At 40.5% G+C, this 16,006-nt stretch overlaps 1 pseudogene; it reads right to left on the bottom strand.

Annotated features, from left to right (window-relative positions):
* The window catches only part of LOC121434664, a 47,492-nt pseudogene extending 31,696 nt beyond the window's left edge, over positions 1–15,796 (bottom strand).
* Between the last annotated feature and the right edge of the window lie 210 nt (positions 15,797–16,006).

The following is a 16,006-nucleotide window of genomic DNA, read 5'->3' as shown; positions in this document are numbered from 1 at the left end:
CTATGTTAAGATACCTTCCTTGTATCTCTCATGTCTCCAAGACCTTTATCACGAAGGGGTGTTGGATTTTGTCAAATGCTTTTTCAGCATCTAATGAGATGATTATTTTTTTTCAATTTATTTATATGGTGGATTACATTGACAGACCACATGCTTCATATGTTAAACCATTCTGCATCTCTGGGATGAAACTAGGTTCATCATGGTGAATAATTTTTTTGGTGTGTTCTTCGATTCAGTTTGTCAGTATTTTATTGAATATTTTTGCATTAATGATCATGAGGGTGATTGGCATGTAATCCTTTTTGATTCTTTGTGTGGAATTAGTATCAGGGTAACTGTAACATCATAAAATGGAAATGTTTGTATGGAAATGTTCCTTCTGTTTTTATTTTGTGTAACCATTTGAGGAGTATTGTTGTTACCTCTTCTTTGAAGTTCTGGCAGAATTCTTCACTGAAACCATCCAGTCCTTGGCTTTTTTTTTAGGGGAAGGGATGCTTTTGATGTCTGCTTCTATTTACTTGAAGGTTATAGGTGTATTTGAATTGTTCACCAGGTCTTGATTTAATTTTGGTATGTGGTACCTATTCAGAAAATTGTCCATTTACCTTACATTTTCCAATTTTGTGGAATACAGGATTTGAGGTATGATGAAATGATTCTCTGGATTTCCTTAGTGTCTGTTGCTATGCCCAGTTTTTCATTTATGATTTTGTTAATTTGGATGTTCTCTCTCTGCCTTTTGGTTAAGTAGGATAACGTCCCTAAGAGTCTCTGCTTTTACATTGTGATTATGGTTAGAAGTGGATTTGTTAACTGAGCATGCTCCAGGAAAGGGAGAACTTTGCATGACCATGTTCAGACTCCATACATACTCCAAAACCACAGAGAAACCCTGTCTCAAAAAAATAAAAATAAAACAAACAGACTCCCTACATAAAATCCCCATGCTTCATTTGTTGGGGAAAACACTGTTTTGAAAACAACTCCCATGCTTTTTGTGCCTTCTGCAGGCAAGAATTTTTTTCTCATTCCTTCTGTCTTGGCTGTTGAAATGTCTATTTTTGGTAGTCAAAACTGACTACCCCTGGGATCATGTTATACACAAAGAATTGATTATACCTGAGAGATTTTACTTTAAGGTTTAGAAATCAGAAAATCCTACATTAATCCATATAATTTGAGATGATTAGACCCACCCTAACCCTCTTGGTTTCTGTGTACACTTAACCAGTGAGCCATCTCTCCAGCCCATGTTTGTGCACAGTTTTAACACTATCACTCATGAGCAGAGGTAGTGGGATTTTCTGGTTTGAGATCAATCTGACCTACAGAATGAGCTCTACAAATACACAGAAAAATCCTGTCTTGAAATCACAAAAAAAAAACTGAATTATACAAAGACTATGACCCAACTTTAATCAGTAACTCCCATTCTGCTAACAGCAGTCATATATAAAGTATTTTGATGAAGAAGCAAAGTCCTTTTTTTTTTTTTTAAATTTTTTGAGACACAGTTTCTCAGTAGCTTTTGGTTCCTGTCCTGGAACTAGCTCTTGTAGTCCAGGCTGGACTCGCCTGCCTTTGCCTCCCGAGTGAAAAGTCCTTTTTTTGCCTCTGTGCTCTAGCTCTGCTTACCAAGCTCATTCCTTTACTAGCATTAGTGCCTACTTCATTGTAATTTTGGTGAATACTTAAAACTAGCTGAGTCACAGAGCCTTGTGGACAGAACAGCTACTGGATTCAAAAGGCTGAGAAGCAAGCTATTGGATTCTTCAATTGCCATTGGTAAGCAGCTGTTCTTAAGGCACCTGAACAACAAGCTTGTCAGACATTCTAATAAGCTTGCTTTTTACGTCATGGTGAGATTTATTCTATCTGTCCTGTTCATGTAGAGAATCTTGAATACTGCAGTTGTATATTTTATTTACCTGACCAAGGAGGGAGATGTGCTGGCTAACAATAGTGCTCATAAAGACATTTTTTTCTAGCTCCATTATTCTCTATGTATTCAAATTTTCATGAACACTACTCTTTTTATTACTATTCAGTTGCCTGGAGTTTGCTTCGAATTTAAGGAATAAAACCCATAAAGCAATGGAGCCATTATCCAGCTTTCTGATGGGGGAAAGACTAATCATCTTGATTGAGACATGGGTCCTGCTTTTCTCTTTCCTTTTGTGTAAAATCCCTGTGAAAACCATGTAAAAAGTACCTACAGTTCATCTGACCTCAGAATGAAGCCACAGAACAAATATTTCATTTTGTAATTTTAAAACTCTCTTTTGTTCTTAGTATTCCAGGCATCCTTACCTCTGTGGGACAGGAATTACTCCACCCACCTAGCACAGTGCACCGTACAAGTCACATAGTGTGCTGGAAGAAAAAGGGAAAGTTCCTAGGAGTGCAAGAAGATGACATTGAGCTGGGTGGTGGTGGCACACGCCTTTATCCCAGCACTTGGTGGGGGGGGGCAGAGGCAGGCGAATCTCGGTGAGTTTGAGACCAGCCTGGTCTACAAGAGCTAGTTCCAGGACAGGCTCCAAAAACACAGAGAAACCCTGTCTCGAAAAAAAAAAAAAAAAAAGAAGATGACGTTGACTGCTTTTGTAGACAAAGGCAAGTGCTATTGAAATGCATATGGTCTCAGATCTCTGTTGGGGTAAATGGATTGGACAGGAACAAGTATTGTGTCTCTTTCAGCACACTATACCCCTATGGGCAGTGCTCTAGCCACTCAGGACTCACTAGCCAATCAGCATTCCAGATGAACTGCCAGTCAGAAGCAGTAGAGGTCTCTTAAGGGCAGCCGCCTTCAGGCCTGGCTTTGAAGAGGAGCTGGCGCCAGTGGATTCCTGTTTTGGGTGCAGTTGCTGTTGCAGAGAGACAATAAGCTGAGAACTTTGGCAAAATGGAGAAGCATAACATGGTGAGTGAGGGAATGCTGCCCCCTGATGGGGAGGAGCAGAGGGCAAAGTCCGGAAGACACTATGGTGTTACCTCCATGGGTTTGGGTGGGAACCTGCTGTCATATTCCCAGTATTGTGAAGTCCCACATGGTCCCTGCTAACTCCTGAACTAGGGGCAGGCCTCTGAATAACTTTGCTTTGTGACTTCATCTCCTTAGAGTATTGGGAGCAGTAAGCTCCAAAACTCCTTCCTAGTCAACTTCAACAGGGTTCATGCATTCATAGATACAAGTTGCCAAACTCAGAGAAGCCTCGTTTCCTCAGTATCTTCTCTATATTGACCACTTTGCATTTAAGCTTTAAATATAATCTGAATTAATATTTAAATTTGTGGAGGTTATCAAAGGCTTCTCACATGTTGTGTAGCTTTCGACTACTGTATCATAATGATGAATAGTAGAATTGGTGATACAATAGATTGACCAATGCTTAAAAAATAATTAAGTCCCATAAAGAAGAATTTATCAGAGGGAGAACTGCATCTAAAACACCCAAAACGTAAGTATATGCTAATTAGGGCTGGAAGAGATTAGAATGCCTGTTAGAATGATTGTTCACCAGGATTGTCCAGATATTTGACCCCAAACCATTTCAAAGAAGCCATCACTGATTTAAAGGTGGTGGTAGAGCACGCCTTTAATTCGAGCACTCTCGAGGCAGTGACAGGTGGATTTCTTTGAGTTCAAGGCCAGCCTGATCTCTCAAGAGTTCCAGAACAGGCTCCTCAGGTACTGAGAAACCCTATCTTGAAAAATCCCTGAGTGCTGGGATTAAAGTCGTGCACCACCACTGCCCAGCAAAGATGCTATTTTTCTTCAGAAGCTTACTCGGCATTGCATGTATCTTCTGCAACACCTCCCCACCCTATCATTTTTATCTTTTACTTGTCCAGTCCAGTCTTCCTCCTCCCTTGTGATCTTCACCTTAGAACCCTGTCAGTGAAGAATGACCTGCTGTAACAAGTCATGGGCATACTTGAGAAAATAGTCTGGGAATATTCTTGCCTAGATATTTAGACTGGCAAGTTGCCTGTTTCTATTTCAATTGTACAGAGTATAATCTGGATCATTATCCTAAGGGATACTTATGGATAACAGCATATATTGAATGCACAATCTATCTAACCTAGCTCCCCTTGAGCAATGGACAGATCAATGCATAACATCATTAAAGAGACTTTTCTTTATTAGTCTTCTAAGTCTGTGATGTGAATTCTCAGTGGGAAGACATATTAATTCTTGAAGAGATGCATTTCCATCCTGATAGAAATATTTTGCTGAGGCAACTTCTGTTACGTTGACTCAGTTGGCCTTGTTCCCTGTCTGTTGCTTTCCTGGACAGTGACCTTGAGTGTCCTCTATATTACACCATCAAAGTTCTTTTTTTGTTGTTGTTTGTTTGTTTGACTTTTGAGACAGGGTTTCTCTGTGGCTTTGGAGCCTGTTCTGTAACTCACGCTGGTAGACCATGCTGGCCTCGAACTCACAGAGATCCACCTGCCTCTGCCTCCCGAGTGCTGGGATTAAAGGCGTGCACCACCACCGTCTGGCTCACCATCAAAGTTCTTAAATAAGTGTACCAATTCACAGTTCTAAAATTATGTATTTGCCGGTCAGTGGTGGTGCATGCCTTTAAAGCAAGCACTCGGAAGGCAGAGGCAGGCAGATCTCTGTGAGACTGAAGCCAGTGTAGTCTACAACAGCTAGTTCCTGGACAGGCACCAAAGTTACAAAGATACCCTGTCTCAAACAAAACCAATAAAATAAAATAAAATAAAACAAAGCATTTGAACCATGTAGTTGACTGTGCAATGCAGTCACAGGAAAAGGGTTTGCATATGGAGCTTTTATTCTCTCCTCAGACCACAATAGGAAAAATAGATTATTGTGTGCACTGCAAGGGGCACAATGTAGGCAATCAGCCGTTGGAGACATCACTATGGAAAAGGGCCTGATTGAGGTGGCAGGAGAGGTTTGTAATTGCCCAGCATGTGTAAATTAATGTCATGTGAATGAACACAGACCAGATTGTGTGGGCGTCCACATTAGGAAGGTTATCTTGAGTCAAGTAACATTGAATTTACAATTATACAATTATCCTGCAGATATGATTGATCTTTGTTTATTGATATTTACTGAGCTCTACAATTCTCTTTGCTTCACTCCCTGCCTCTCCACTCCCCCATTCAACCCTCTCCCAAGATCCCCATGTGCCCAATTTACTCAGGAGATCTTGTCTTTTTATACTTTTTACTTCCCATATAGATTAGATGTATGTAAGTCTCTCTTAGCATCCTCATTTTTGTCTAAGATCTGGGATTGTGGTTTGTAGGCTGGCTTTCATTGCTTTATGCTTAAAAACCACCTATAAGTTAGTACATGTGATAATTGTCTTTCTGTGTCTGGATTACCTCACTTAAAATAATGTTTTCTAGCTCCATCCTTTTTCCTGCAAAATTTAAGATATCGTTATTTTTTTCTGCTGTGTAGCACTCCATTGTGTAAATGTACCACATTTTTCTTATCCATTCTTCTATGGAGGGGCATTTAGGTTGTTTCCACATTCTGGGTGTGACAAAAAAAAGCTGCTATGAAGATAGTTGAGCACATGTCCTTGTGGTACGATTGAGCATCCTTTGGTTACATACCCAAAAGTGGTATTACTGGGTCTTGAGAAAGGTTGTTTCCTAATTTTCTGAGAAATTTCCACACTGACAACCAAAGGGACTGTATCAGCTTGCATTCCCACACTGATTCTTTAAAATTCTGTTCTTTTGATAATCCAATTTAAAAGTTTTCATTTTCTCACTGTAATGCAGACTTGGATTCCATCACCAATTGTAGGACACATGGTAAGTGATCCTAACAGACATAATTTTCTTTATCACAAGAGAATGAGATGCTTTCAGTAATCAAATCTATTTTCTGTAAAGGAAAATCATCAGAAGACTTCAAGTGAATATTGTAAATTTTGGTGAAAGAGCCCTTCTCACCGAACCCATTTTCTATTATTGGTAAAGGAGAGAACAGGAGTGTACAGGGTGCGTGATGGCCAATGATTTCTAAAGAATTGATTTTGAATAGAAACTTCTTGTTCTTCTTTAAGAAACAATAATATGTGTGTGTGTGTGTGTGTAGATTTGTGTTTGTCAATGGTGTCATCTATATTATTGATTTTGTGAACCATAATTTAATTATATCATTCATTGTTTGCAAAATTGATGGACCTTCTCCAGTTTGTACTCAGAATATTTTTTTTTTGATTTTTCGAGACAGGGTTTCTCTGTAGCTTTTGGTTCCTGTCCTGGAACTAGCTCTTGTAGACCAGGCTGGCCTCGAACTCACAGAGATCTGCCTGCCTCTGCCTCCCGAGTGCTGGGATTAAAGGCGTGCGCCACCACCGCCCGGCTCAGAATATTTTTTATATTCTTTGGTGATAAACATTTTTACTTTTCTCTTCTTGATCTCAGATGCTTGCTTCTAATTATTTAATTTTATTTTTTCATTTATATTTTAACAATAAAGCTTGCTTGAAGATCATAAAGTAAACAGATTCAGAGCCGGGCGGTGGTGGCGCACGCCTTTAATCCCAGCACTCGGGAGGCAGAGGCAGGCGGATCTCTGTGAGTTCGAGACCAGCCTGGTCTACAAGAGCTAGTTCCAGGACAGGCTCCAAAACCACAGAGAAACCCTGTCTCGAAAAACCAAAAAAAAAAAAAAAAAAAAAAACAGATTCCATGGCCCGCCTTACACCCCAGGCAATACTGACACACACCTTTAATCCCAGTAGTCACACTAGTTTGTTGTAGAGTCAATGCTGGTGTCTAATATCTTTAATCCTATCACTAAGGAACTGCAGATAGGAAGTGGCATGCCTGGGCAGAGAGAGGAATATAAGGTGGTACGAGAGAGGAGCTGAGGATTGAGTGTTTTGTAGAAACAGCATTCACTCTGAGGACTTGCAGAGACAGGATACCCCATTTGGTGAGTCTAACAACATTTATCTAGAGCTTCCCTTGGAGGGAATGCTGAGGCTAAGGAAAAGTTAGATTAAGAGAAATGAAGACAGAAACATAGGTTAGACTGAGAGGATGAAAGGTCAATAGAAAGCAGCCTGAGTTTATTTCTCAGCCAGCATATATACTAAACACAGTCAAAAGGCAGATCAAAAAGCAGTACAGTCAGCTCCCCACCTCCCTGCACTGTGCTTGGAGGCAGCTCAAACCTGTGCATTATCTGATTCAGCTAAGCAGCTTCTAATCACTAACAAGGAGTGCCCCTGGCTGGCCTCCAAGCCCAAATCTTAATAGAAAAAATATGCTCTTTTAGCTGAGAAAAATGCTTTTTCTGTTGAGAAACACAGATGTTACTCATCGCCCACGAGGTTACTGTAAGAACAGCAGGCATGCTTGAACTCAAATGGAATTTTTTTTTAAAGATTTATTTTTTATGTAAACAGTGTTCTGGCTGCATGTAACCTGCATGCCAAAAGTGCACCAGATCTCACTACAGATGGTTGTGAGCCACCATGTGGTTGCTGGGAACCGAACTCAGGACCTCTGGAAAAGCAGCCAGTGCTATCAACCCCTGAGCCATCTCTCCAGCCCCTCAAATGGAATCTTTAAGTCTGAAATGACTCCAGATGGAAACTGAGTCACACGTGGGCTCCCACATTGGACTGTGAATTTCATAAAGTTAAGAACTAGTGGCTGGATGCTGTGCTTCTCTAATCTTTCAGCCTTCAGCCCTACTATATGACTACAGGATTTATGAATAAGATCAATTTGTACTACGTCTAAAATCTAATTTTAAGAAAGGCTTCTTCTTAATTCCTCTTCATGATTTTTGGTCTAAATTTTTGTCAAGTAACTTAAAATTAAGATTTTGAATTCTGTATATAAATAAAAAAAACTATGCTCCTTTAACCTCTTTTAGCTTTACTACATACAGCCATACAGCACTTAAAAGGTTTTCTACAGTAAACCATGATCATTCTTAGCAGTGACCATTAAAATCTTAAACAAGGGCTAAGGGCCCCACACCATTGATTCCTCCTAGAGTGTGGTAATGCCACTAAACTGACTACCCTCCTCCAAAGGTCAGCTTTGGGCTATAAATTATTCAGGACAGTTCCAAGATTACTATCTAAGATGGTCCTCATGCACTACACTAGCCAGGACATGAGACAATTCCACCACTTTCCCATTACACAAAGACTGGACAATTCTCCCATGAATTGAAATTATCCTAGGTTTATTTCAGGGTCTCTTATAGATGCCATTGCCCACAAACAACCAAAAATAATTTTTGAAACATGGTGCCCATATTTCCAAGAGTTTGTGTAAGCAGTTTGGACATGCATTAGGTCATGATTCATGTGTTCATTGAGGTGGAGGTGGTAACAAGATACTATGGGTAATGGTAAAAAATATAAACAAAGGAGATTATATTCAGTTGTCTTGAAAAGAAAAAGGGAAGATGTATAAATTATAGGATAAATGATAGATTACTAAATTGACTTTAAATAAAAACAACAATTTTTATTAAATATTTTACATTAGTATGGCTTTTGTATATTAATACATATTTGAGATTATTTTTGTTATATTATAGATGTTTCTAATCTTAACATATTTGTGTATACTCATGCAAATTCACGGTTATTTTTGATAAAACATACTGTAAATACATTTCTAACTCTTTTTTTTTGCATTTCTCAGTTTTCATTTTTACTGATTTCAATCACAACCCATGGGGTAGTGCTTTGCATGTTTGTGACAGGTTTTCTCCATTCAGTTAGCTCTCTCTGGGAGAGCACTCACAGAAAATTCCTGAGACATGTCTTATGAAATGCGCTAGGCATTTGTTCATTTAATCAAGTTGACAATGGAAAGTAACCATAGCAAGCGTATCTGTTATCAACTTGATAAACAAATACTTTATTCCAAAAGATAACATTGCACTCATTACATAAAAATGCCTTCAGTTTGTCTCCAATATTCCCAAAGTCTTAACATTCTAACATTGCTCAAACGTCTAAGGTCAGTGTTTCAACTGAGACTTTGACAGTTTCTTGACAGTGAGGCCTGTAAGATCAAAAACAAAGAAAGGAAGACCACCATACTGCATACTTCAAGTATATAACAGCACAGTGTAACCATCCCCAGAAGGAAGGAATAGAAGATCAAAGAAATACTGGGCCACAGTCAGGCAGAATCCCAGCCGACTCAACACCAAATGCCCGGATGTGGCACCTGGGCCTGTGATATTCTCTTCTGTGTTCCACTAGCCTTGGCTGTTCCCACAAGCACTTTCTTCAATGCTGCATCCTCTCTCTTGACTATGTGGATTGCTCCCCTCACAACGTGGTTACTCTCCATTAAGTCTTTTCTCTTTAGGAAAAACAGTTCTCATGAGCACAACAAATAATGTGTCATATTAATAACTTGAGCACTAATCCCATCAAGTTGACAATTGAAATTATCCATCACACAATAATATATATATACATATATAATTATATAAATTTAGTTATTTTTGCACTAACTGTAATTTATCTCCTTTTTTTTATTGAGAAAAGGAGAAAAAAAAACAAGTTTCCACCTCCTCCCAGCCTCCCATTTCCCTCCCCCTCCTCCCCCCCTACGCCCCCTCCTCCCACCCTTCTCCTCCTCCCCCCACTCCTTTCCCCCTCCCTCTCCAGTCCAAAGAGCAGTCAGGGTACCCTGCCCTGTGGTAAGTCCTAGGTCCTCCCACCTCCGTCCATATCTAGGAAGGTGAACATCCAAACTGGCTGGGCTCCCACAAAGCCATCACATTACGTAGGATCAAACCCCCGTGCCATTGTCCTTTGCGTCTCATCAGCCCTCATTGTTCGCCATGTTCAGAGAGTCCAGTTTTATCCCATGCATTTTCAGTCACAGTCCAGCCGGTCTTGGTGAGCTCTCAATAGATCAGCTCCACTGTCTCAGTGGGTGGGTGCACTGAGAGGGTCACGGAGAGGCACTACCTGGAAGATATGAGCTAGGAAAGCGGAAGGAGGCTAAGCGAGAGTTCTTGTCAAAGCCTCCATTTATTAGAGACGGGGTACAACTTTTATAGGGTAAAGAGTTGGGGGATGGGCACAGGGGCCTGGGCTCTTGCCGCGTGGTTCATGTTGGTCACATGGTCCGAGTTGGTCACGTAGGCAGGAGGTTGTCTTAGGTCAGATCACTGTAGGCCAAGAAGTCACGAGTTGACACACCTAGCTCCCTAGATAGTTTGGAATGTGGGGTGGGTTCCGCTAACAGATAGCTCTCCATAAACAGCCAATTTGGGTGTGGGGTAGGCTCTGTCAATAGAAGGATTCCTAACACAATTAAGGGTGTGGGGGTCTCTGCAGACTCCCCAGGGTGATGGTTCCTGTAATGATTTTAGGAGGAAATTGGCTCCTAACAATATCATTTCTTTTAATGGGAAAAGGAAAATGGTTTGTTTTTTATGCTGGGTCATGTTTTGTGTAGTAAAGAAGAAATTCTTTAGTCAATATTGTAATCTTTGTATTTCAATGTTAAGATTTCCTTGTTTGTATTATACTAAATCAATGATTTTGAGAAAAAAAGAAATCAACAATTTTCTGAATAGGTATCACATACCATAATTAGATCAAGACCAGGTGAATAATTTAGATCAACCTATAACCTGCAAGGAAAGAGAAGTCATTCCAACCAAAAAAAGTCCAAGGCCAGAGAGTGTCAGTGCAGAATTCCATCAGAACTAAGACCCAATAGCAATACTCCTCAAAGGGTTCCACATAATAGAAACAGAAGGAACATTGCCAGACCCCTTTTATGGTGCTACAGTTACCCCTATACCAAAACTATGCAAAGATTCAACCAAGAGAGAATTATAGACCCATCTCACTGATGAACATACATTCAAAAAATACTCAATAAAATACTAGGAAAGAAAATCCAAAAACACACCAAAAAATCATCTACCATGATGAAGTCAGCTTCATCTCAGAGATACAAGAATGGTTCAACATACAAAAATCTATTAAGAATCCTGCCCTCTTTAAGTTCTTTCCTGACATCCTTAAGTAGTGAATGACAATATGACAATATAAGCCAAATTAATCCTGTTCTCCCACTAGAACTCCTGATTGCTAAGGCTTCCCAGAATCCCTCCTTGGCTAGGGCCACCCAGCTGGGACTCACAATATTAGCAGCTTCTCTACTGGAGGATCAGAGACCAAATGACTCAGACAGTACAATCCATCCAGTTCTGCCCTCCCAGCCCAGCAGACAGGGCCCCTGTTTAAAAGATTGTATTTAGTATACATTATTCCACTACCCTAGAGCACATCCTGTTCCACATCCAAAGTACAGGATCCTTTGTTGCACATTCCATTGCACACTCACTTTACAGTGCATCCATCCCATTGCATCAGAAGTGGGAAATCCTGCAGACTAACACAGGCCACATTCATAAAGTAACTCCTGTTACTGTGTAACTGTGGTTACTTTGTAACTGTTGCTAAAGAAAAACATACCATGAATTAGAAAACAATCCAGGCATATTTGGGTTTGAAGGCAACAAGGAAAATGTAAGTATAATGTGGATTTCATCTCTAAAATTATTTTGAAAACTTGAAATAGACTTTATGGCCATGTGCTCCAGAGACTAGGGATTTGTATTAGAGCACATTAAAGATTTCTCATACATTTTCTCAAAAGATGAACATCTTAATGCAGAAATATAACAGTCCTGTTAAGCAGGGCCACAACCTTTTACCCAGATTTTGTATTTTAGCTGAGCTACTGTAAATATAGCAATGTGGTTTAAAGATAATGTCAGTTTCTTTCCCAGATTCTTGATTGCCTTGGTCTGTGGACTGAAAACAATTGTCAATCTGAACATTCATGAAATATCTACAATTGACTACCTGATTCCACATAGCTAATCTCAACTACTGTTGACGGAAGAAAGCTTTCACCCTCAGTACAACTTCTCCCATTGTGCCCTGTGTCTCCAGCAGCTTCAAAATTGGTCAATGAGCTCACCTCTTGCACAGGTTCCTTTTCTTCTAAGTCCCCATAAAAACTAGAAAGATTAGCAGACACTCAGTAACTACTCTACATTTCTTCTTCATTGACAAGTCAAGGCCAAGCCTATAAGAAGTTGCAGGACTGTTTTCCCAGCACTGGGGAGCAGAGGAAAGATTAGGTGTTCAAAATGATTCTCAATTATGTAGTATGAGGCAAGCCTAAACTAGAGGAGACATTGTTCTCCACAGAAATCAATAATTAACATCACTTGAGAGACATAAAATGCAACTATTAATAACTTTGAAACATTGGAGAACAGAAATAGAGACAAGTGCAGCAATACACTTAATGAAAACATCTGAAAATAATACCAATAAGAGCCGGGCGATGGTGGCGCATGCCTTTAATCCCAGCACTCGGGAGGCAGAGGCAGGCGGATCTCTGTGAGTTCAAGACCAGCCTGGTCTACAGAGCTAGTTCCAGGACAGGCTCCAAAGCCACAGAGAAACCCTGTCTCGAAAAACCAAAAAAAAAAAATACCAATAAGAGATTTTAAAATGATAAAAATATTGCACTCTTGAGATTAAATAAAACTTTCTATATTGACTTTGAAACAGAGTTGGCCTTTGTATAGGAGAGGGAATGTCATTAATAAGAGATAGATTAATGGTTTCTATATACATATGTTGGCTACTGAGATCTGTAACCTGACACATAAAGTTAGTTAATGACCTGTTTCTCAAATCTCTAAGCAGACAAAACTGTGTCAAGCAAGATCAACCATGTCTGCATAGAATTGTTGCCTAATTGCCTTTCCTGGAACTAGCTCCTGTAGACCAGGCTGGCCTTGAATTTACAGCCAGCCTTTGCCTCCCTAGTGCTGGGATTAAAGGCCTGTGCCACCTCTGCCCAGCCAGGAACATCTTCATAATGGTGGCTCTAATAGTTGATTGCCTCCACTGTTTCCCCTGCAGTGTACACAATAAACTATTCATCCTATTGTGGTCTGAAGACATAAGGAATGCTCCATATGCACCATATGCAAATCCTTTCCCTGCAACTGCAATGCACAGTCAACTACATGACACAAATGCATAATTTTAAAACTGTGAGATTTTTTTTTTTTTTTTTTTAGGAATTTTGTGGTTTTTTTTTTTTTCTCTTTTGGATTTTTCAAGACAGGGTTTCTCCATAGCTTTTGGTTTTGAAAGTCTAATGTACAGGACAGCAAGGTCATTGCCCTGGACAGCAGCAGACCTAGGGCACCTGAGTCAACATAAGAGAACTTCTCTCGGGGGCTGGAGAGATGGCTCAGTGGTTAAGAGCATTGCCTGCTCTTCCAAAGGTCCTGAGTTCAATTCCCAGAAACCACATGGTGGCTCACAACCATCTGGAATGAGGTCTGGTGCCCTCTTCTGGCCTACAGACATACACACAGACAGAATATTGTATACATAATAAATAAAAAAAAAGAGAACTTCTCTCAGAAACTATTTTCTAACAGGATGGAAATGCAGCTGTTCTAGAACTAATATCCCTTTCCATTGAGAAATAACTTTACACACTAGGAGATTAATAAAGAAAAACCTCTTTAATGATGGTAGACATCAATCTCTAGCTAACGCTCAAAGAGGTGCCAGCTAGACAGATTCCACATTTGCAGTTCACCTTAAGTGTCCTTTAGGTTCAGGCTCTGGGTTACACTTTGAACAATTGAAATAGAAACAGGCAACTTGCCAGGCTAGACATTTAGGCAGATAGGAGAGTTACAGAGCAAAGATATTATCAAGATAATTTCTTCATTAAACTGGTAACCATAATCAGCAGGTGATTCCTTCAGTGACAGGGTCCTGAGGTGAAGGTCACAGGGATGAGAAGGATAGGAAAACCAAATTGTAAAAAAGATAAAAAGCTAGGGTAGGGAGGTCTTGCAGATGCCTAGAAAGCTTCCTAGGAAAAATTGCATTTTTCTGGGCATTGGTGGCACACACCCTTGCTGGGCCAAGTAATCTCTGTGAGTTCAAGGATAGCCTCTTCTACCCAGTGAGTTCCAGAATAGTCTGGACACTCCTACAGAGAAACCTTGTCTCAAAAGAATTTTAAAATGGAGAATAGCATCTTGTATACTTCCAAGGGAGAAATGAAAGAAATTAGAGAATGATAAGTACAAATTATCACATGAATTTAGGAGGAGGCTACTCAAGCAAATCTATACAATGGGAACACAGGGTATCTCAAGAACTTTACTACGAGCAGAGTGGCCATGGGACTGATAACTATAGCTCCATATGGTGGGAAGAGTTAGGTTCTTAGAATCTTTTTTTTTTTTTTTTTGGATTTTTCGAGACAGGGTTTCTCTGTAGCTTTCAGTTCCTGTCCTGAAACTAGCTCTTGTAGACCAGGCTGGCCTCAAACTCACAGAGATCTGCCTTGTCTCTGCCTCCCAAGTGAGGTTCTTAGAATCTGAAGCCACCCCTCCACAAAGGCTTTGGCACCAGAACATTACCAGCTCCCCTAAGCATATTCCTGGTTTTAGAAAAGGAGCTGTGTTTTATTATCAGTAGATCAGATACTTAGGGAAACTCACAAGGCTAAGGCCCCGGGCTATTACTAGGTCTGCCAGGATTGTTCCTCCTTCCTCAAGGGGACATAAAAGAAAACCCTTGATTGTTCAGGTTACTCCTCCACACAACAATGTTTTGGATTTCATTTATATGTCACCTGGTGTCATATTGCCCATCTGGAAGAACTGTGCTTTTCTCAAATAGAAAACTGGAACTTTATATCACACCAGGCTTTAAAATAGCTTAGGAACCTGTCATGCCTCCTTTAAAAGCTTGTTAGAGGTTGTTTTTTGATATGGGGATGTGCCTTGTGTCTGGTTTTAAGTCAGTGGTGGCTTCTTTGTAATTTTTTGGAGCCAAATATCTGGACAATCCGATTGAACAATGTGTACCCTAGCATCCTAATCTCTAGTAGCCCTGATTAAAATACATTTAACTTTTGGGTGATTTAGAGGCAGTCCTCCCTCAGCTAATTCTACTTTGTGAGACTGAACTATTTCCAAGGCATTGGAAAATCCTTTATATCAGCAACTCAACTCTTCTATGTTGCAGCTTAGAAGTGCAGTGCTACCCAACAGGTGAGATGCCTTGATACCGTCCACAAGTTAAACACAAATGGAGATTGTATGTAAAGGTTAAATGCAAAGTGCTCAATTTCAAGAAGATACTGGAGAAACTAGGTCTCTGAGTATGGCATATTGAAGTTGACAAGAAAGATGTTTGTACACACAGCACCCTGCTCCCAATTCTCTAAGCGGATTAAACCCACAGCACAAAGTTATTCAGAGGCCTGTTCCTTAAATCTAGGAATTAACAAAGACCACATGGGACTTTACAACACAGGGAATATGGCAGCAGGTTCCCACACTGATCCCAGGAGGATGCACCATGCCATCTCCTGCACCTCACCCTCTGCTCCTCCCCATCTGGAGACAGCATTCCACCCCACCACCCCCCCCCCTCGCTCACCATGTTATTGTTTCCCAGCTCGCCAAAGCTCTCAGGTCATCAACTTCTTCCAGCAGCAGCAATTTCACTGCAGCACATGAAACCACTGGGAACAGCTCCTCGGCAAAGCCAAGTCTGAACGTGGCTGCCTGGAAGAACCCTGCACTGCCTATGACTGGCAGGTCACCTGGAGGGTCTGATTGGCTCGTGCAGTCTGAGTGACAAGGACACTGTCCACAGGGCTGTAGTGTGCTTAAAGACTCTGCAGAGTGATTCCTGACCATTTCTCCCACCCCATTCAAAGATCGTTTCTACATAGGCCAAGGTAAGCATTTCAATAGCACTTGTCCTAGGCTACAAAAGCAGACAATGTCACAATCCTGCACTCCACAGGAACTTTCCCTTTTTCCTCCAGGACCCAGTGTGGCTAGCTGGCTTGTACTGTGCATTGTGCTTATCTAGGTGGGTGTAGTGATTTCCTGTCCCAGAGGGAA

Source organism: Microtus oregoni, unplaced genomic scaffold, assembly GCF_018167655.1.
Source record: "Microtus oregoni isolate MIOR12 unplaced genomic scaffold, Mior012 000044F_ref0000062, whole genome shotgun sequence".
NCBI lineage: Eukaryota > Metazoa > Chordata > Mammalia > Rodentia > Cricetidae > Microtus > Microtus oregoni.
This window is presented reverse-complemented; position numbering and strand designations above follow the sequence as displayed.